General features: G+C 41.3%; 1 protein-coding gene across 2 annotated transcripts in view; it reads left to right on the top strand.

Moving 5' to 3' along the window:
- SERTAD2 (SERTA domain containing 2) overlaps positions 1-23,070 on the top strand; it is a 126,243-nt gene that overhangs the window by 35,106 nt on the left and 68,067 nt on the right. Inside the window, exon 2 of one of the 2 annotated variants that reach the window (XM_089661832.1) lies at positions 8,079-8,176. The exons of the other annotated variant lie outside the window; for it this stretch is intronic. The gene's annotated coding sequence lies outside the window, so the exon portion shown is untranslated. The remainder of the gene's footprint in view (positions 1-8,078; positions 8,177-23,070) is intronic. 2 annotated transcript variants of the gene reach the window in all.

Below are 23,070 nucleotides of genomic sequence, written 5' to 3'. Positions count from 1 at the left end.
AGGGCTTATTTAGAGAACCAGAAAAAAAACACTGCAGTTAGTTGTGTACAGCAAATAGTTTTGTATGTATCTAAACACAGCACTATAGTAATCAATGAACCCATACACACAACGACATCCACATCATACAAAAATGTTTAGTTGTGCACATCTGCAGATTTTGTGTGTATATCTGTAGATTTTACTCATGTATTCATGAATGTGTTTAAACGCACATGAACACAAGTACTCTAGGTATGTATTTTGCGCACAATCTTTTTTTCATGCAGAACATACCCTTCTAATCACAGCATTTTTTCTGCCGGTGTGAGCCTTAATAGTTTGATTGCATAAAGATTTTGATTGTACAATCCTATGCTCTCACATAGAAAATATCGAGAGAAAATAGATTATCATGCAGTAATACTTCACATTCCAATTTGATCAAATGAAACCTTTTTGAATGCATTCATACAATTTTGTTTTTGTGATGCAAGATGTGTTGATGCTTTATTGATGGATTGTAGCATGAAAATGATGTTTGAAGCCCAGCACACTGGATCCAGGCCTGCACATCACTCACATTAGATCTGTCGATTGCTTTCACTCGGCTGCCACACAAGTGGAGAGCAGAATACAGTCTGACTTGCACCGATTTTGGGATATAATAGTAATGAGTTCTGTGATCTATTCTTCTGTCGTAGCAGGAAAAGCCTTTCTAATCCTTCATTGACTGGTGTTCCTCTCTGGAATTGTACATGACTCTCCTTCTAGTAAACTGTCACCATCCAGACCCTCTGCCTCTATTGTTCCCTGTGTACTGTACTTGCATGTGATGTCTGCACATATTTTTCTAATTGTACGGCAGTGAAATATGTTGGCACTTTATAAATGCTGGATAATAATAGTCCCTCACATGGAACTGGGTGTGTTGCTTCCACATCTATGAACATTTAAAGGAAAAATGTATCCTATGAACAAATAACCATTTGCTGTCACTGTTTAATTTTTAGTGTTTTTCATTCGGCCAGTTCCTTTCATTTTCAGAGATTTTCAGTAACAATTTCTTCTCTTTTCACTTGTAAGCTGCAGGCATGTTCTGCTGTAGGTTATAAAACCGTTCACAGCAGGTGCACAGGCATTCTGTAGTAATGGGGAAAGAGCAGTCTTGGACATAACTACATTGTGTGTAATGGCTAATTTTTTAGATATGATCCATGAACACTTTACTCATATTGTTGTCTAGTGGAGGACTGTACAAAGGGAGTCTTTATGTTGCCACACAAAGGATTCAGAGTAGATGAGCCTGATGAAGGGGGTTCGTCCCTTGAAGCGCGTTAGCAGGCGTATCCAGGATCATGTTGATGCTTTATGGTTACCCTGCCACTCTTGTCTGGTCTGTAATGCTGTATTAGCCTGTGACTATTGTAGGTATTATTTATTTATTTATTTCAGGTACTTATATAGCGCCGTCAATTTTACGCAGTGCTTTACATATATATATATTGTACATTCACATAAGTCCCTAACCCTCAAGGGGCATAGAATCTAAGGCCCCTAACTTACTTTCATACATACACATACTAGAGCCTATTTAGACAGGATTCAATTAACCTACCAGCATGTCTTTGGAGTGTGGGAGGAAACCGGAGTACCCGGAGGAAACCCACGCAGGCACAGGGAGAACATGCAAACTCCAGGCAGGTGGTGCCGTTGCTGGGATACGAACCAACGACCCTAGTACTGCCAGGCGGAAGTGCTAACCATTGAGCCACTGTGCTGCCAGGTATGCACACATTATTTCTTCCTTTTCCAACAAAGTTGTCTGTGGTAACACCCTAGGCCTTTGCACCCTCTTCTTTTTTGTATAGATGTATATTTAAAGCTCATTTCTAACCAAAACATTTTTATTTTGTATGGAGGGAGGGGGGGGGTAGAACCTCTGCCATGTTTTTACTGCTGTCTGTGTTCCCGTTATGGGGATTTACACTAACTTCCGGTCTCAGTAACAGGGAATCACAGTGACAGAAAGTAATTGAGTGTTCCTCTGATGGGAACAGAGAAAGCAATAAAAAGCTCATTTAGTTAAGTGGCATTAAAGGTTCAGCTTTTTTTAAAAAAACAAGTCATACTTACCTTCACTAAAGGATTTGCACAGAGGAGCCCTGATCCTCCTCTTCTTGGGTCCCCAGCCAGTGCTCCTCGATCCACACCCTTGACCAGTGCCCCCCAATAGCAAGTCGCTTGGTATTGGTGCACTGGTGCATGCTCGTTCTCAAGCCAGGCTCTATGCGTCCATAAGATACAAAGACCTTTGGCTCGGCCTCGCTCTCTCCTCGTTGGCTCACTGGCTGTGATTGACAGCAGTGGGAGCCAATGGTTGTGATGACATCACTCCCGTGCATGTGCGCAGGAGTCATGGCCGTGGAACAGAGCTCTGAAAGGACAGAATGAATATGCTGTTACTTCAGAGCGCATGCACTGGTGCGAATATCTCTTAAACGGTGAACATTAGGAAATATTCTTTTTTCCTACAGGTAAGTTTTATTATAGGCTTACCTCTAGGTAAAAAGCACAATGCAGTGTTTAGTACCGCTTAAAATGCAGTATGTTGGCCAAGTAAATAGCAGCATTTTAAAACAAAGCTGTGGTGTGGCCCTGACTATAGTATAGTTCATTCATAAAGTAAAACCTAACTGCTTTATAGTATACCCACAAAATTACAAATTAAACATCCAAACACAAACCTTAGGGGTCATGTACACTGCAGCTGATAAACTCACGTTTAGAAGCTATTCAGCGTTTTTTTCAGCAGCCCCTGAACTCACCCTAATGTTTTCCTATGTGTCCATGTACACATCTTCGTTTACAGGCATTTGAGTTTAGTCGTTTTTTTGAACGCAGAAAACTTGCATTCAACAATCGACTTTATCAGCATTTCAAACGAAAAACAATTGTAAACGTGACAAATCGCATTTAGAAGTGTTTGCGTCTGAAAATTTTTTTTAACTCTTCCAGTTCCCAATGCTGTCCAGAGCCTATTTTCATCATGAAAAATGCATGCAAAACGGTTTCAAGGTACTCAGATGGACAAAACACTGAACACATGATGTTCCTACCAAGCTTGTCACACATTGTAATGACCAATTCACACCTCAGACCTCTCCCACCCTTGGAAACAAAAGATATGTTAATGACCATTCACACCTCAAATTCCTCATGAAGACCCCCTGCCTGGTGGCCCTAATGACTCCCTCCACCAGACACCTTTCCCACCCTTGGAAACAAAAGAAATGTTAATGAGCAACTCACACCTAAGCTAATCTCAACACATACTGCTTTTCCTCTCTGCATTTCTCTGAAACAGTCTGAAATAGTTAATAATTTACCACTTTTCAGTGCATTCTGGGCATTTGGGAGGTTTTCCTGTGCTTATCTTTAAAAAAAGCTTCTAAACGCAAACACACATAAATGTGCATAAACGCGTTATGCAAACGTGGCTAAGCAGACGTTTTTAACCTACGTTTTCCAGCAGTCAGTTTCCATCGTTCAGAAGTGTCCCGTGTACATGGGGCCTTAGATTAATGCCCCCAACAGCATGGCCAGGATAAGGGGTGGGTAGGAGGGGCGGCTTCCCTTGGCACTGTGGTATCATGTGTTTGGGGGGGCAGCAGGAGGAGATTGGGGGGAGGGATTTGTGTTTAGATGGGGAATTTGATGGGTAGCAAGGGGTTAAAATTCTCCTACGAGAGGAAATTTGGTGAGGTGTGCTAAGAGTGTTGATGTGCGGAGATTTGTGTTGGGAGGGGGGTTAGAGGAAGCGGATTTGGGGGGGAGGGTTGTGCTAGAAAAGGTGATATGGTGCCACCCCATCATATCACCTTTTCTAGCATAACCCCCCCAAATACCCCCCAATTTTTTTTGGGGGGGAGGAGATTTGTGCTAGTAGGGATGATTGGGGTATTTGTGCTGGGAGGGGAAATTTGAGGGGTAGAGTATTTGTGGTAGAAGGGGGAATTTTTTTTTGGGGGGGGGGTTGCATTTTAGACATATGGGGAAAGAGAGGATTTGAGCTGGGTGGATGGGAAGGGGGTGCAAATATTTATACTGGGAGGGGGTTTTCATCAGGGGGGAGACGTTGCACTGGAAGGAGAGGGAATTTATTCTTAGGTGGTAAGCATGCAGGTTAATGCTTGATTTTTTTTGGAGAGGGGGGGATTTTTGCTCATACATCTTGGCGGGGGCACAATTTGGCATGTGCGCCCTGGGCTGTATGTAATATTATTATTAAACATGATTTATATAGCGCCAACAGTTTGCGCAGTGCTTTACAATATTAGGGAGACAGTACAATTACAATACATTTCAGTACAGAAGGATTAGGTGGGCCCTGCTCGTGGAGCTTACAATCTAAAGCATATGATTTGTAGAGGTCCTAATGCTGGTAGAGCCTTGAAGGAGGTTTTTTAGCCTTTTTCTTAATTTCCTAAAACATTCCCTCTTGCTGACCAAGTCATCCCTGATTGTGAGTCACTGGCTCTTTGTCATGGGCTTCAGAGGCCCCATTGCTGGACGTCACGACTGTATTGCTGCTGAAAAATGTTTGAGGGAATTGTGAGAGAAGAAGAAGAAACTGCTGGCAGAAGTCGATAGTGATTGCATACCATATGTCTATAGACAGCTTTTTGAAAGGAAACGTGCTGAGAGAAATATGTGGGCAGTTACTGTTGATCTCTCCTTCTGAAAATGTTAGTTGCCTGGCAGTCATGCAGATCTGGGTACTTGTCCAGGAAGAATTAGGCAGATCTGAGGTTCTGTCTTCGTTTTGGAACTTTGGTTGGAAGATGTAAATTTGTATCGCTGGCTGTTTTGTGAAATACAGTTACTACTATTTTGATTACTTTTATCAAGTTTATTTTTATAGATGGCGCATCACATTTCAAAACGTGAAATGCATCCTTGTGGCGGCGTCCCATTCATTTCTATGGCGGCGTCCCATTCATTTCTATGCTGCATGGGCACAGCTGATATAACAGCCCAGCATTAATATAACATGTGGGTGCGTTTGAGGAGCCGCACCTGCACACATCCGCATGTCTTATAGAAATTATGGGAGTTCGGGGGCCTTGATGACAAATTTGGCAGTGGGGGAGTGAGCTAAAAGTAGGAGCAAACATCTTATGCTACTTGCTATGCAGTTGCGTCATCCTTTAGGGTTTTTTTGCTTATAGCATACTTTATCTATACAAGGTAAATGTTTTTTTTTATAATTTTTAAAAAATTGTCACACAAAAATAGTTTGACCCTTTCAGACCCATGCACAATAACACTGGTAACTGTGAATGCATGGAAATCTAATTTAAAGTGGAGGTCCATACTCTGGTGAAAAAAATAAAAGCAGCTTCAAAAACTGTAGCCACTTACCTGTCCTAGGATCTAGCATTGTCCTCACTGCAGCCAGGTTCACCAGCCATCCTGTGTTCACAGTGCCAGCATCTTTAGCCTGGGTCCACACTGATACGGTGTGGAATTTGCAGCGGTTTCTGTGCGAATTCTGCACCGCATCACATTCATGCAAACCGCTGCGGGTGTGTATGTTAAGTTAACAACACCCCGAAATCGGTTCACAAAATGCGGTGTGATGTGCAGATTAATTCACATGGGTGTGAATACCTATGCGATCCGATTCAAGTGCGCACCAAAAAAAGAGTCGTGCACCTTTTTGGTGCGGATGCGGTGCGATTAGAGCCCTCTGCGCACACATGAGCAGCTCTGTGCATTGCAAATGGTCCCGCAGTCCTCTGGGACCTATCACGTGTCCCAGAAGACTGCGGGGGGGGCTAGAGAGCTTCCAATCGCTTAGGCGATTGCAGCGGAAGTGGAAACGGTACTTGTCAAGATCGGGTACTCCCCCCCCCCCCCTTGTTCCCCAAAGGTGCCAATCCTTAACAGGGAGAGGGAATGAGGAGATTCCCCTTTTGGGTGGAACTCCACTTTAAAGATATAAAGTAATACATTAATGTTAGAATAGAAAAAATATACTCTGCAAATTTAAAGATTTATATGGTGTTGTTGGATCCATTTTTTTTTTTTAAATTTTTGAAAAATTGGCACACAAAAATAGTTTGTCCCTTTTCAGACCCATGCACAATAACACCAGTAACATTATATGAATGTATGGAAATATAATTTAAAGATATAAAATAATACATTAATGTTACATTAGAAAAAATAAAAACTGCAGTATTCACTTGTTTCCCGTAAGTGTGGTTGGAAATCTTAGACTTTCTTAAAATGGACCGTGCCTTTACAACCAAATTTAAAGATTTCTATGGTGTTGTTGGATCCATTTTTTTTTTTTTTTTAATTTTCAAAAAATTGGCAAACAAAAATGGTTTGACCCTTTCAGACCCATGCACATTAACACTAGAAACATTATATGAATGTATGGAAATATAATTTAAAGATATAAAGTAGTACATTAATGTTACATTAGAAAAAATATACGCCGCAGTATTCACTTGTTTCCCGTAAGTGTGGTTAGAGATCTTTGACTTTCTTAAAATGGACCGGGCCTTCAAGACCAAATTTAAAGACTTATATGGTGTTGTCGGATCCCCTTCTTTTTTTCTATTTTCTAGTACTTCTGTGACTTTTTGCTAATGAGTCTTTATCTCTGAGTCACACGGAATCAGAGCTCTGAAAAATATCATTAGTCATGTTTTCCATTAAGCAAAACTTTAAAATGCTGAATGCACAGCTAACCAGCGAGCAAAAAAAAAGTTGTACTGATCAACTTGAAACAAGAATTTTAGACATCAACCATTTGTCTTCAGTTGGCAGAAGGTGTTTGCTTATTTCATCAGCTATATCTATTGTAGTACATGAAGAAAATATATATTTAATATATATTTAACACAATTTCAGACTTGTTAATGTGAAATGATTTGTTCATTGACAGTGTGTATTTCCGACATACATCTTGTGCATGATTGTATATTTTTTCAATCTTTTCCAAGACGGAGTTTAGCACTGCGCTGAATGTCCCCACTATCTGTTAGAGAGGAATAGAGGATGTTTGGGGGGTGCAGATATTGCATTTAAAGTGAAACTCCGACCAGAATTTTTTTCTAGTTTTTGATAGTTTGGGAAAGTTTAGAAGCAATGTCAAGTTTATGATTGCTGTCTGTCTCCCTTTGGGAAAATCCTCCCTGCATATTTCACCTGCTGACCTGGGACAAAATGTGATGGGAAACCCAAATTGAAAGTGGTCACCAGAAAAATGGTATTAAGGATATCTTCTAAAAAGGGACACCTGTACTGGTGACAACTGTCAGATGTAGAATATCCAAAGAATTTAAATATAAAAAGAAAATTTAAAGCCGAACTCTGGGCAAAAACTTATTTTCATGTTTTGTTGCTGATTTCCTACCTTCACTGTATATATCATCCATCTTCTGGTTCACTCAGTAGTTGCTGTGAAATAGCCTATTTATTTTCAAGTCAAACCTTTAATTCCCTTTGTTTCCTGTTTGTAAGAACATTGGCTGCTATGCCTCCTATTCCCCCAGCCACTGGTCTTGGCACATCCCTTTTGTAGTTCTTTCTCTAGGAAGCAGTTATGTAATTCAGCCCCACTTGCAGTGGGTGGGCGAATCGAGACTCTCAGACATATTCAACATTTACAGGCCTAGTGTACCCACCCACATTCACTACAATTCCCAGAGGTTGATGGGAACTGTAGTTTCCTTTTACTGCAGAGAAAGAGGAGAGGATATGATGTAATCCCTGCTGTTACACGTCCTTGACACAGCAGATGTTGTTATTGTTTGAATTACAGAGATGAGGTCATAAAAATTCAATGAGAGTTTTCTCCTAAATGGTAAGTATTTTCAAAATTGTAATAACCATTTAGTGTTTTGTTTAGTGGGGTGTACTAATGGGTGATCTTTTGCCTATCCCAGAGTTCTTCTTTAAGCCATTGTAACAAAAAAAAGTCATGGCTGGAGTTCTACTTTAAATGTTTTAAGTGGTACTTGGTATTCTAGTGCCTTTTAATGGTCCTCCTGAGAGCTACAGATTGTTGTCTTGTATCCTAGAACAATGTTTCACACCCTGAAGTGTCGGATGCTGAAGATTCTTCTACATGCTTAGTTCTTTAAGAGTGCGGACACTGGCAGCACAGGCAGCAGGACAGGTATTCTTTTCTTCAGAGACCATTTTTTTAAAGTCTTTAGTCTAAATAATTTAAATACTATTATACTGTATAGTTAATGTGCTTTTTATTAACTTTAATGTGCATTTTCCCCCACCAATTTAAATAATTTCAGCCCATTGCTAGTGTTTTATTTATTGACTTTACTGTGTATAATAGATTTTTTTTTTTTTGATTTTTTTTTTTTTACTCTTCAGACAGGTTGGTCCAAGTGGAAAATTCTGTTCACTAGTGTTCTGCAACCAAAGCAACATAAATGTGTAGCCATGAGAACTGTAGCAAGTATTCTAATCTTGCAGGTATAGGATTTCATGGAAAATCCTCCTTATAATTGCCATTTGAACAATGTGCAGTACACCACTGTTGCAAAAATATAAACTACTCAGTCTCCTTCCCTAGTTTGAAAGAACATTGTTCTGCCAATTCCTCCACAAGCCAAATAGAAATAGGAAATATCAATAGTTATTTTCTTCTTTAAAGTAGCTGTAAACCTCAGACATGAAATCTGAACAAAGCATATCTCTTTATATTGTGTACTTGTCTCAATCCAGAACACCAAGTGTCATTTCTGCCTGCTGTTTTCTTCCTCTGCTATCAGCATAAATCAATTCTGACAAGTTTTCCTGACACCAAGAAAAAAAATGGTGACAGGGGAGGGAGCTTCAGCATATTGACAGCCTCAGCTCTGTTCCCGCATGCTGTGTGGAGGAGATGTGTCTCTTCCCTCCAATTAGCTCTCAGAGCTCTCTTTACTGAGCTCTGCAGAGTGTAATTTCAGCTCTTTGAACAAAAGTAGAGAAGAGGATACTGCAGAGGGACAGGTGCAGCTTATGTAAGAGGATTTGTTTCATCTCTGTGTATCACGTGAGGCTAGTCACTTCACTTGGTATATGTAAGGGTTTGCTACACTTTAAAGTGGAGCTTCAGTCAGCAAAAACTGTAGCTGCTGACTTTTAAAAAACAGTCACTCACCTGCCCCACAATCAAATGGTGTGTTCACCCCAGCCGGATTCATCGGCTGTCTTCTGTACCCTGTGCTGGCATCTCAAGTGTGGGCACCTGGCTGTGACAGCTTGCAGCCTCGCAGCTGGGTGCCCTATGCGCATGTGCGAACAGTGCTGCGCATTGTGAATGGTCCTGTAGTCTTCTGGGACCTGGGGGTGGGACAACTTCCGTTTCTGATTGCTTAGGCAGTTGGAGAGGAAGTGGGAGCAGGTACCTGTCAAAATGTGCACCCGCTCCCCAAAGGTTCAATTCTTAATAGTGAGTGGGGGGCCAGTCCTTAAAGCAGAACTTTCCCTTTTGGGTGGAGCTTTGCTTTAAGTAGTCTTTTTATTGAGGGCTTGAAAAAGGCAACTTCTGTATTTCGTGTTAGATTGCATGTTTATCCTGGAGATGACCAGCCCTCTATGAGCAACTGCCTTCACACATTGGGAGTATGGATCTATAATCTGAACCAGAATTTAAGAAAATGCATTTTGTTTATCAGTGCCCTCTTGCTACCTGTGCACATGAGCGAGACACTAGAGCAGGGTTTCTCAACCAGGGCTCCCTGGAACCATAGGGTTCCTCCAGAGGTTGCTAGGTGTTCCTTGAGCAATGAACAATTTCTGCCTCTCAGATAACTTCCCACTGACACCATTGTTATTTTTTAGCTATCTGTAAGGCGGGAATTCTTCCCAATAACCACAAATGTAAGGAGCACTCTTCACACTGATCATCACACTAATATATCATGAATTGTAGATAGAGTAATTTCAAGGGTTCCTCTATGTTGAAAAAGGCTGAACTAGAGTATCAGTTTATTAGGATATTACTGATGTAAAAGATCACAAAATGTCTATCTTCAGGTCCTATTCACACCTGAGCATTTTGTAGCTTGAAGCTCCAAAATGCTCAACGTCCAAAACCTCATGTATTGGGGTTGGTAACTGTTCATGTATGAGTCCTGAGATGCCTGTAGCTAAATGTCTGAAGCGCTAAAAGCTATGTGGCTACTTTTGAGGTAGCTTTGAGCATTTTGCCCCCACAGTCGACAATGGGAACACCTGAAATCTCTCAAATCAAGCATTTTCAAGCATTTTTTCAGGTGTAATTTTTGAGCCTGTAAGAAATGGTCTCCTCCCCCTATTACATTATGGCTAAAACAAAAATGCTTGAAACTTTAATACAGGTAAAATGCTCATAATACCCTTCTAAAACACTCATATATGCTTGCAAAAACACTCAAATAAAAATGTCTGAAAATCGCTCTGCTCTGGTGTGAATGCAACCTCACTGTAAGCTTCAGGTCATTTATAGAGGGCAGGACACCCCTTTTGAAGGAGTGTAGAGTCTGACCTCTCCATAGGAGAGTGCACAATGCATACGGTAGCTTAAAGCGGTAGTAAACAGTGAAAAAAAATTCTAAAAAATATTCTCCCTGCACGTTAGGAGCATAATATGCTAGTAAAGATCACATACTAGCACATGATGAAAGTCTTACCTGAAAATGAAGCCCTCCAGCGCTGTTACGGCTCCCCAAGGCTTCCATCTGCTCCTGGTTATCCTTCTGGGTTCGCGAGCTGTGGCCATCTGATTGGCTGAGGCACAATGTTGTCATTACCACGCATGTTCGAAGGGAGTTTTGACCGTGGTACTGCACTCTGAATGGAGGTCCATTGAGAGTCAGTGTGCATGCGCCGGTGACATCACAAGCACTTCTACAGTAAATATCTCCTAACCGGTGCATGTTTAGGAGATATTTACAGTACCTATAGGTAAGCCTTAATAAAGGCTAGGTAGGTAAAAGATGCAAAATAGAGTTCACTTTCCACTTTAAGTGCACTATCACACTTATGGTTGAGGGGGGGGGGGGGTTGAAACCTCACAATTGCTTTTACCTCCACACCCCCCCCCCCTCCCAACTGCTACACCCTCTAGCTGCAGAGGCAGTGGTGATAGGTGTACATATGACATGATGCTTTGCTTGACAGTCATGGCAAGAATTATACGCCCTATCATGGAATAGGGCTACTCTGCAACCACCCTGCAGCCACATGGAATGCATGTGGTTGCGGTGTGCTAGCGCAGGGTTCAAAGGGTTAAAGCAGATGATGAGAAGGTGCTACAACACCTCCTCACCACCTGTCAAATGTTCTCTGAAGAGCTATCTAAATCTCTTCTGAAAGAAAAGCTACTGTGATGGTTGTTGAGTTTAGCCAGCATTAACTTGCTGGGATTGTGGGCAGATGACCATAAGATTGGCAGGGGGCTGGAAGTAGAGAAACAACTCTAAGGGCTCATGTACACCGGGCGTTTGCAAAACTCTTCTGACCGCTGGAAACGTAGGTTAAAAAACATCAGTTTAACCGCGTTTGCATACCGGGTTTAGAAGCTTTTTTAAAAGATAACCTCAGGAGACCCTCCCAAATGCCCAGAATGCACTGAAAAGCAGTAAATAATTAACTATTTCAGACATTTTGAGAGAAATACAGAGAGCAGAAGCAGAGAGAGCAGTATGTGTTGAGATTACCTGTCTTTTCTGGTTGTATTCAATATGGATCCCATCATGAGCATAATGCAGCACGTTCTACCTTTTTTCCTTCACGCAAAACCTGGAACTGACTGCACTGGTGTACTAGTCCATTTGAATACATGGAAAACACTTTGCATGCATTTTTGATGAAGAGAAAAGGCTCTGGACAGCATCCGGATATGGACCTATCAAAAACCGTGTCTAAATGCAAACGCTTGTTAACCACGTTTACAAGCGTTTGGCTTTTGAAATGCCAGTAAAATCTACTCCTGAACGCAATTTTGGAGCGTTCAAAAAAACGGCTTTAAACTCAAATGCATGTAAACGACTGTAAATGACTATGTGTACATGGACACATAGGAAACCATAAAAGAGAGTTCAGGGGCTGCTGAAAAAAACGCTCAACAGCTCCTGAACGTCAGTGTAGCAGCTGCAGTGTGCATGAGCCCTAAATGCAACAACTGTAAAAATGAATGTGACTCAGATAAGGATTAGGTGTGTCTAATATACATTACGCATTCCTCCGTACACCTAACCAGACACCTGCATCTTCAAACCGACAGCATTCGTGATCTGCGTGTTTTATGCCACATATCTGTGAGACTGTTCATACTCTGTGACAGTTGCTGGTCACCAGAACAACAGAGAATATCCACTGCTGGGGGGTTCTAGCACAATTTTGGAGAAAGCAAATGATCTTTAATATAGCCTTTAATCCTCAGTGGGTGGAGATACGTACGATGAATTTGTGCCAAAGACCCTGGGGCACAGAGTCAGGAGACAATGCCGATATCTACATAAGAGCATACAGCCATCACAGGGTAGGTAGTAAGTACATACTGTATATCCCTCTCTGAATTAGGATTGGCACAATTGCAGGAGGAACATATACATTGCAAAGCTATATTGATAGTACCCTATCTGCTGAAACTCAGAGCACCACAAGAACGCATGAAGACTGTATTTCTAATGTGTAATCATAGGGCACTTCTAAATATATGAAAATGTGTTTTTCACCAGCACCTCTTTATTTATATTTCATTACCCATGCTTTATTCAATGAAATGATTTATGTTAAGGTTTTGTAAAGACAAGAGTTTTTAAAATCTGTGACCTTTGAAATTAGTAACCTACACAGCATTTATTCTGGCTGTACATGTGGTCATGATGCCACATAGTAACCCTTGTAATTGATGTTGTCAACTGAATGAAATAATGTCATGAATAATGAGCATATTATTTTGGTGGAGCTCTTAGTGTGCATCTCACTGTACAGTCAAGTAGAAGGCATTTAAAGCAACATCACCTGTTCTACAGGAAGTGATTGTTAATACATTGGGATTAAAAATAGCTGGGCAGCAAAGTTATAATTATAGCTTTGTTTTCTTGCTCTTGTATTATGATGAAGCTTATATTTTATTTTTGGTCCATATTGGCTGGTTTGTTTTTTAAAAGATACAAATGTAATGTGTATGTGTTTATTTTACTATTTGTGTTTATGAAGAATATAGTCAATATATGACTTGTCAGTCCTGGAGTATGATTATATGAGTGTAGCACCGCCCCCGAAGGGGTCGCTTAGTAAATTTGGGTTGCCTGCTCTGCAGCTCAACCCCAAGAATAACCACAACCTCTCTGGCACACCTAAAACAGACACTAAAAGGAATAGCAGGTATTGCAAGATAATATTTTACTAGCGCTTATTAGTAATGACTAAAATGTAAACTGTGGGTATTTCCCAGATTGCAGGATTTAGCATTAAACAGTCACAAAAATATACAAAATGAGCTTAACAACGGTCTTGATTGCAGGGCTGACCAACCTCAGGTGGACCTATGATCCCAGGAACAAGAGGGAGAAGAAAAAACTTTACGTTAGTTAACAAAGAGTTCCCCTTTAAAATCAGCAGGTACTGCAAACAATTTAAACAGTAACAGATCCTGTAGGATAATTCATTTTGGTGTAGGAGTCCTTGAAATAAGAGGTCCAAGATCTTCATCTAGTTACAAAGGGCCCAAGGAAATTTGCTGTCAATGGCGACCAGCAAGTTTGGATAGAATAAACAAGGTGTTTCCCAGCTAAAGGCCTTTGATGTAGAAAAAAAGGGGAGGGGTGTAAAGGTGTCTCTGAATGTACTCTTAAAGGTGGGCTACTGCTCGCTTACCAATCCTGGAGATACCAAGGCTCATGAAAATAGGCTCTTGAAGGATCTGCAGTCAGATGCAGAATGCCTGCCTGGTAACCTGACGACCCAGGGATTTAGTGATTGTCTGCGTAGGTGTACCAAAAAGTAGCCCTGAGTAGCCACACCGCTGATGAGCTGTGGCAGTAGAGCCGAGCTCAGTGGTGGTGTCTGCTGGCAGGAAGGGTCCCCACAGCAATGCCCGCACACAAACAGGTAAAGGGTGAGAGCCTCTTGCTCCTACAGCTGTGGATGCCAAGTCCCCCTTTTTTTTAAAGGGAAGAATGGAAGAAAAGTGGATCAATGTGAAAGCAGCCTAAGAAGGGACTCTGATGGACCCTGATGTAAGGGGAGAGACCAATGTAAGAAGGCATTTAATATTTTTCAGAATTTATATAGCGCCAACAGTTTACGCAGCACTTTACAACATAAGCAAAGACAGTATTATTTATTTATTTATTTCAGGTGCTTATAAAGCGCCATCAATTTACGCAGCGCTTTACACATATATATATTGTACATTCACATGAGTCCCTAACCCTCAAGGGGTGTACAATCTAAGGTCCCTAACTCACATTCATACATACACATACTAGGGACAATTTAGACAGGATCCAATTAACCTACCAGCATGTCTTTGGAGTGTGGGAGGAAACCGGAGTACCCGGAGGAAACCCATGCAGGACAATTACAATACAATTTAATACAGGAGGAATCAGAGGGCCTTGCTCGTTAGAGCTTACAGTCCAAGAGACTTTGATGGGGACTGTGATATAGAAGGGTTCTGATGGGGACTCTGTTTACTGAAGTTTTTTCTCTAGTTCACGGTTGTCAAACTGGCAGCCCTCCAGTTGTTGTCAATCTACAAGTCCCATGAGGCATTGCAAGACTGACAGTTACAAGCATGACTCCCAAAGGCAGAGGCATGATGGGACTCCAAGTAAACATACTCATTAATTTAAAGTGGTTCTAAAGGCAAGACATTTTTTAACATAATGCATTCCATGCACTACGGTAAAAAATGTCTAAGTAAGTGTATCGCCTCCCCACTTCCCTGTATAGTTACCTGAATCCTATCTCGATCCAGTGCTGTGCCTGTCTGCAGCCAGCGCTGCTCTCATTCCCTCTTCAAATAGGTACAGAGGCAACTGCAGGAGCCATTGGCTCCTGCTGCTGTCAATCAAATCCTGTGAGGAGGGAGCGGGGGCAAGGCCAAACCACACTGAGTGTTTATAGATGCACACAGCCCGGCCAGGGAGCAAGCCCGCAGGTGTGCCCCCATAGGAAGCGGCTTCCTTTGGTGATGCATGAACATAAAGAAGAGAAGGAGCATAGAGCAATAGTGGAGGACCCCAGAAGAGGATCAGGTCCTCTCTGTGCAATACCATTAATTATTGATTAATAACGTTTTTTGTTTGTTTTATTTTAAAGGAAGCCTTTACAATTACTTTAAATTTAATTTGTGCATTTATGAAATAGATTTTTTTTTTTGGCCTGTAAATATTTGTGTAATATATATACTGTGGTCTTCATACTATAAAGTTTGGAGACCCCTGCAGTAGAGCAACATTGGGTAAGGTGGGAGGCAAGCACTAGCTATACTGAGAATGTGGAGTCAGATAGGTCAAATCATTTATACCTGTTGACAGCAATGATGATGTGTCCATCCAGCTGTTACTCAATCAAACAGGCTGCTGGACCCCATACTGTTTTCCTTCTCTAAATTGAATGTTCCATCAGGTTGCTGTATGTGTTCAGGTAAGGTGGTTGCTTTGTAGGCACTTCAGTGCTGGTCTATCAGTGTGAAATCAATATTCAGTTTTTTTACCTGTTCAGTCACTACCTAGATATACTTTGGGTGTTAGTTTCTGCAGGTGTCAAAAAAATATTAAATTGTAGCCCGATACTGACATTTTCAGTTGAACTTTTTAGTGAAAATTTGCTAAATACATTCAACATTAAGTAGGTAAATGTTAAACATTCATTAGTTAACTGTATCAAAACAAAAATCAGCCCAGGTTAAGTAAAACTACTGGTTCACCCTGTCAGCACAACATATCGGGCATAATCAAATATTAGTGTATTGCTTTGAACTGAGGAGGTGGTCATTTAAAGCCACAAAACATGTTTTTCGGTGAACTAAAGCTATTAATTGTACAATAAACCGGATAACCCTGATCCTTTTTTAAACAATCAACTTCTAGCAATTGAACCACTGAAATGTTATCCTACTCACTTGATCCATAACTTGCATGAGAACCCCGCAGAGGATCCAGGACTGTGTCCCTCTTGGCATGAGAGCAGCCTTTCTTATTGTGCGTGGGGACAGACTATTCTCCACCTGCACTCACTGAAGGTTGCATGTATTGATCCCACAAGGTTACTGCAACTTTTTGAAGATGTTTTTTATTTTCTTTTTGATTTCATGTTGCAACTATTTTGAGGTAATCGTTATTTTTGAGTCACTTGCTACACTACAAGGGCTCTTCTGCCTCCTTTTCTTTTTTGGTGGACCTTCTGAGTTTCCCAAAGGACCTGCAACTAATTCTTTTGCATTTGAAACGCTCAGATCTCCTTGGACCACCAGACCCAAAATCCTGTGCTGCAGATTGGGACTCTTGCTCTATGTGGTAAAGCAGAGGTCTCTTTGCAGCGGTCTGGCCCCCCCCCCCCCCCACTGAATAAGAGCATGAGCTTTGCTGATTGTAGAACTATAAGTCCGACTCAGTGAGGTGGGGAGGGGTATTGAACTGATACAGTTCCTAGATTGTAAGCTTTAACGAGCAGGGTGCTCTCTTTCCTCTTGTACCAAATTGTATTGTAATTGTAATGTCTACCTTCATTTTGTAAAGTGCTGTGCAAACTGTTGGCGCTATATAAATCCTGTATAATAATAAAAATACAGTGAGACCACTGATTTTTTCACAGAGATCCAGGGTGTACAATCACGTTTTGTGAGCTGGGCGATGCTGACAGGGACAACCATAGCTCAAATTTCAGGCTGACTCATCATGAATCAGCCAAAATTCGAACTGTGCATGACAATCTTTAGTTTATTTGAACTTTTTAGGCCTTTCATTTGACAGCCAATCCACATAGTCAAGCTGCTGTCCTACAGATTTCATGCCTTGCTTAAAGAGTTTGCATCTTCAAATTTGCCATTTTTCTGCTTTTGAACACTTTTGAAGTGTGATTGATTTACCGGGTTATTTCTAGTGATAGGTCAGGGTTGGGTATATAACTGCAATAAAGTGTTCAGCTAATGTCTTCCATTGGCCTCACTCACAGCAGGCTGCAGTGTGCGATGGGCTTCTGAAAAGAAATTCTATGTACAGCAGATGGGATCCATACTCTTTGAAAGCAGTAACGAGCACCTTCGGATATATTTCCCTCTGCCCTGGGGGAACAGAGCAAACTAAAGGTCACTTTTTCAGCAGATGGGCTTTGATAGAGCCTAAGGTTTTGAAGTACAAAATCCTTTATAAACCACTTGTAGACCAAGGAACTGTGGCACTTTAGGAACAAGCAGTTAGGAGATCATACCCTGTTGTAGTAGGGCCTGAAATTATTATGGACACACATTGACTCCAGATTCCAGTTAATGTATTAAACAGCTGTGCACACCTAGCTGGAGTCCTGAGTCAGGCTACTGTTTGCAGAGAAATTCTCCCAGCTCGTCATAGAGCTTCCTTCCTCTTTCGCCCACTTTCCTCTGTCTCCTTCTCCTGTTCAGAACACTCTGCTTTGTGATTGGGTATAACCGCGCAGAGCTGATCTACAGTTCCGTATTTCTGTGCTTTTGTGACATTGTAAAATGTGCTGACAAAAAGACGACTAAAGATGCCTCTGAATGAAAGGCTGCCTTTGCATGTCTTTGGATATATTTATTTTTAACCATAGAGTGATATACAGTATAGCCCTGTTTAACACTGAATGTTACATATGTCTATACATAGATGTGTACGAGATAAATAAATTTGCATAAATAATACTTTATGTATTTAAAACTTCATTGTGTTTTCTGTCAAGTTAACTATACATTGGATTATTTAGTAAAATCACCCCGTTGCTAATAAAATGTTTGAGATTCTCCTCAGTCCAACTGTAAGTCCTAGAACATAGCCATGGCTGTAGGGTCATGTGAATGCTGCCATGGGTCCTAGAACAGAGCCATGTTTGGAGGGTCATGTGAATGCTGTTCTGAGTTGTAGAACAGAGCAATGTTTGGAGGGTTATGTGAATGCTGTCATGGGTCTCAGAACAGAGCCATGGTTGGAGGGCCAGCTAACTGCTGTTATGGGTCCTAGAACAAAACCATGGTAAGAGGGTCAGGTGACTGCTTTTATGGGTCCTAGAACAGAGCCATGGTTGGAGGGTCAAGTGACTGCTGTTATGGACCCTAGGACAGAGCTATGGTTGGAGGGTTATGTGAATGCTGTTATGTGTTCTAAAACAGAGCCATGGTTGGAGGGTTATGTGAATGCTGTTCTTGTTATTACAGGTTCTTATATAGCGCTGTCAATTTACACAGTGCTTTACATATCTATATCTATAGGATCCAATTAACCTACCAGCACGTCTTTGGAATGTGGGAGGAAACTCACGCTAGCACAGGGAGAACATACAGATGGTGCCGTAGTAGGGATTCGAACCGATGACCCTAGTGCTGCAAGGCGGAAGTTCTATCCATTTTGCCACTGTGCTGTTCTGTGTTTTAGAACAGAGCCATGGTTGGAGGGTTATGTAAAGGCTATTATGGGTCCTAGAGCAGAGTCAGAGCTTGAGGGCCACCTGATTGCTTCCATGAGATGTGAAGTGTGTTCAGGTAGAGTCAGCGATTGGCTGATCAAACAGACGTCTCTTCCTCAACAAGCCTTCTAACTTCTTTAACACTTTTTTTTTTTTAACTACCACAGTAGACAGTGTCATAGACCTTGTGACTTGTTATTTTTTGGTTCTTTCTACATACACTGGCTACGTGTACCTCAACATATTGGTTTGTTCTATATAAAGACATTAGACTGATGAAAATAAGGATATATGTTCCTTCTGTAGTGACTAAAACTGTCTACTTGTGATGCCTAGTGTATACATCATTATAGATTACAAAACTGACCTAAATGTCACATTATTATTGTTGCGTTGTTATTATTATTATTATTTATAATTTTATTTTATTTTATTTATTTATTTTTACAATCTATTAATGATCAAGGTCTACTTTTCTTTTTATTTCCAGTGGTCACATCTGATAATATCTTTTTGTCTGTCCTAATTGGTTTGCATATGACATGAATAATTTATTACATATAATAAATTGCAGTTTTTATTTTGGTCCAAACGCTGGAATGTTTTTAAATAAGTACGGTAGTTTTTAAAATCCCCACATTTAGTAACACATTTTCCTTCCATTGAAGAGCAGCTGTTTTGTAGCCCAGAACCAGACACCTTCCTAAACTCTTAGACCAGGGGTGAGCAAACTTTTTGACTTGAGGGCTGCAATGGGTTCATATATTGGACCCGGGGGCCGGACCAAGAGTAGATGAATGATGTGTCATCCATAGTAAGTATAGTAATATTCCCCCATAGTAAGCATAGTAATTCATCCCCCATATAGTAATTCATCCCCCATATAGTAATTCATCCCCCATATAGTAATTCATCCCCCATAGTAATTCATTCCCCATATAGTAATTCATCCCCCATAGTAATTCATCCCCCATAGTAATTCATCCCCCATATAGTAATTCATCCCCCCTATAGTAATTCATCCCCCATAGTAATTCATCCCCCCTATAGTAATTCATCCCCCATATAGTAATTCATCCCCCATATAGTAATTCATCCCCCATAGTAATTCATCCCCCATATAGTAATTCATCCCCCATAGTAATTCATCCCCCATATAGTAATTCATCCCCCTATAGTAATTCATCCCCCATAGTAATTCATCCACCATATTAATTCATCCCCCATATTAAGTCCCCAAGTCCCCCCTGTGTCAATTCACTTACCTTTGCTCCGCGCGTTCCTCTCGCCGTGTTCCCGTGCGGTTCCAGTGTAGCATGAAAATCTGTCTCCTATGAGGATCTGTCCCCCTCGACGTATCTGCGCATGTGCCAGTTTCAGGCATTAGCAGCCGATCGGCGATCTCCGGCACATGCGCAGATACGTCGAGGGGGACAGATCCTCGTAGGAGATAGATTTTCATGCTACACCGGTCTTCAGGGCGGACTGTGAGAGGAGCCTAGCGGGAGCCTAGCTCCGCGGGCCGGATTAAAAGGTCCGCCGGGCCGTATACGGCCCGCGGGCTGTAGTTTGCCCATTGCTGTCTTAGACTGACCACATTGTCTTTCTAAACAGCAAAAGAGTCATTTTGACAGCTGGTGTTGGTGCTGACAGCAGCAGGGGGGAGAGGAGTAGCAAAGGGTGGCCAGGAGTGTGGCCAGTGGAACTCCTACAGTAGGGACATTTCTCTGCCCTACTCCCCTCCACTATCCATAGGTGACTGCCTTCCCTGCCTATGGGTCGATTCTGTCCTCGATGGGTGACTGATTATTCAGCAGTCATTAAAGTGGAACATCTAAAAAAAAAAAAAAACATATTGACTACCTCCCGGTCTTTCATCTGTCTTTAGCTGGCATTACAGTGACATATAAGATAATTTTGTAGTGGTTTATCTACAAAATTCTATATTTAAAGCCCAACTCCAGGAAACTTAAAAACCCACCCTTGCAACAGGGCTGTGCCAACACTGTAATGGTTGTAACTTCTCATATACTCTATGTCTAGAAAATGTATAAGTAGTTTTACTTACCTGACCATTCGCTCCCCTGGCAGTCAGCACAGCCCCACTGCAAGGAAGGATTTTTAGGTTTCAGCTTTAATAAAATGACAAAAATATTAAAAGCATATGAAAACGTGATGTCGCACTTAAAAAAATTACATAAACGCTACAGCAACAATCCAAAATATGTGCTTACTGAGTGTCACTTTAATGGATTATCTCTTTAATTAAAGTAAAACTGTCATGAGAAAAGTAAGTGTGCTGCCATTACTACCCTTTTTTTCTAAAATGTTAGTTGCTTGACTGTCATGCAGACCTTCTTGCTACATTGAGTGGCTGACCCAGGACAAGCATGCAGGTAAGTACATCTGACTTTTCTGATGTGCATTCTTGTTCTGGGTCAGTAGAAAGTCAGCAGTGGTAGTCCCCGTATTTATTTTAATAAAAGGTGTATTTTAAATACAGTATATAGCTTCCATTATTACTGTGTATTCATAGTATATTGGCCACTTATCTCTCGTTTTTTTTTTTATTTAATTTGCAGCTATCATAATACAGTATTAGGCATCATATACAGCTTTTGATCTGTTAGAAAAATAATTAACTAGGCTGTAGTAATGATGTCATAGAGTCACTGTGGGATTAAGGAAGTGATGACCTCAGATGGCATTGTATTGCCATTTCAGGCACAAATCATTCAGTCCTAATCATCAGTTTACAAATTTAGCACCTCATTGTTACACATCGTTGAAAAATATTATTTACCCTGCCTTTATCAGAATGTTGGTCCTGGTTTACAGCCCATATGCATCTCGCTTATCCCCAGAGGTATCTTGTTTTTCCCAACACATTGTAGAACAGCCTAAGTAAGATTCAAAAATCCCAAATAAGATAAGATAAGCACCAAACTGTGCCAAAACAAACAACCATTCCTGCAATACACTTCTCCAATGCTAGTCACTAGTTAGCCAGAGATTTTTTTTCCTGCAAATCAGTTTAAGTTCACCACTATTAGTTATTCCTTATTAACATATTTGAAAAAAGACTGAAAGATATTTATTGAAAGGTTTATATTATTTAATCAGATGTTATTGGAGCACTACTCCCTTAGGAGTCACTGAAGATTTGGGTCCCCCTATATTCCTGCACAGCCAGGCAACATGCATATTTCACAGACTTGCATTCCAGAGACAGTAAACAGACATTGAGCTTGGTTTTGTTTTATTAGGGAATTAAACTTGGATGGAGTAGGGGTTGTATGGGAAGCTCAAGGGAACTGCAACTGAGGACAATTCCTGGCAACTATATACAGGTCTTTACACAGCAAACTCTTCTGGGAGAGCTCTCCAGCCTCTCCTGGTGTACCACCCAGATAAATCCTCTTTTTTACCCAGCTGTCTAAAGGAATCCCTGGGCAAGGGGATCCAATGCCTGCCACTTTAAGATTAACAGTCTTGGGTAATGAGCTAGTCAGGTTTCCCACCAGAATGCTCTTTACTCCTTAGCTGGCCCAGGGGGTGAAAGATTACTCACTCCGTTTATTTTCTATGAGCTGGTTTAGGCAGGTGGCTGCCCTCAAGCCTTCTGCTTGGCTGGCTCCTTTCCTGACTCCACAGGCAGTCCTCCCTCCAGGGGCCAGTGAGGCTGAATGATCCTCCTGTCCAGGTCCCAGGCTGTAGGTAGGTCCCTTCCCACTGGGCCGCCTCCCAGGCTCCTGCATCTCTTCCTCTCTCACATCTTCCACCCGAATGCTCCTGCTGAGCAGGCTCAGTCATACTTAAGGGCTGTCCTGACTCCATGCCAAGCTTCCTGCCTGAGGATTGGTTAGAATCCCCTAAGTATGCAGATCAGCCCCTCCTCACCCCCACCAACTGCTTTATAGAAACTTCTCAAGCCTCTAGAGCAGAGGGAGGTATCAGGGAACTGATCTGCGGAGCCTCTCAGCCCTGACCCAAATTTGACCCTTTCTATCTAAGAATTAACAGCTAGCTCCCTCTGGCTATCTAGAGGGGTGCTACATTTATTTAAAAATACATTTAGGGTGCATTCACACCTAAGCAGCGCATATTCCTAGTGATTTTGAAGTGGTTTTTTTACATGTGTTTTTCAGGCGTGTAACAGGGGTTTTGCATCAAGGAATTTTTTTATCAAGCTTTAGGGTTTTGTTTCCTGAGCATGACAAAGGAAGGAAAATAGTTCTGTAGGAGGATATGAGTTGTTCAGGTGTAAAAATGCATGTATTTCGTATTGACGGGCACTCCCATTGAAGTCTATAGGATCAAAGATGCCTGAACAGGCTCAGCAAAAAAGTCAATGTACATTGAGCATAGGGCAACTGAATATACAATTTTGAACAGGGACAGTTAGAAAGAATATGATTCAACATAGTC

Source organism: Staurois parvus, unplaced genomic scaffold (genome assembly GCF_062004578.1).
Source record: "Staurois parvus isolate SC_StPar_1 unplaced genomic scaffold, SC_StPar_1.0 ptg000001l, whole genome shotgun sequence".
Classification (NCBI taxonomy): Eukaryota; Metazoa; Chordata; class Amphibia; order Anura; family Ranidae; genus Staurois; species Staurois parvus.
The sequence above is the reverse complement of the archived record's forward strand: the minus strand, read 5'-3'. Positions and strand labels throughout refer to the sequence as shown.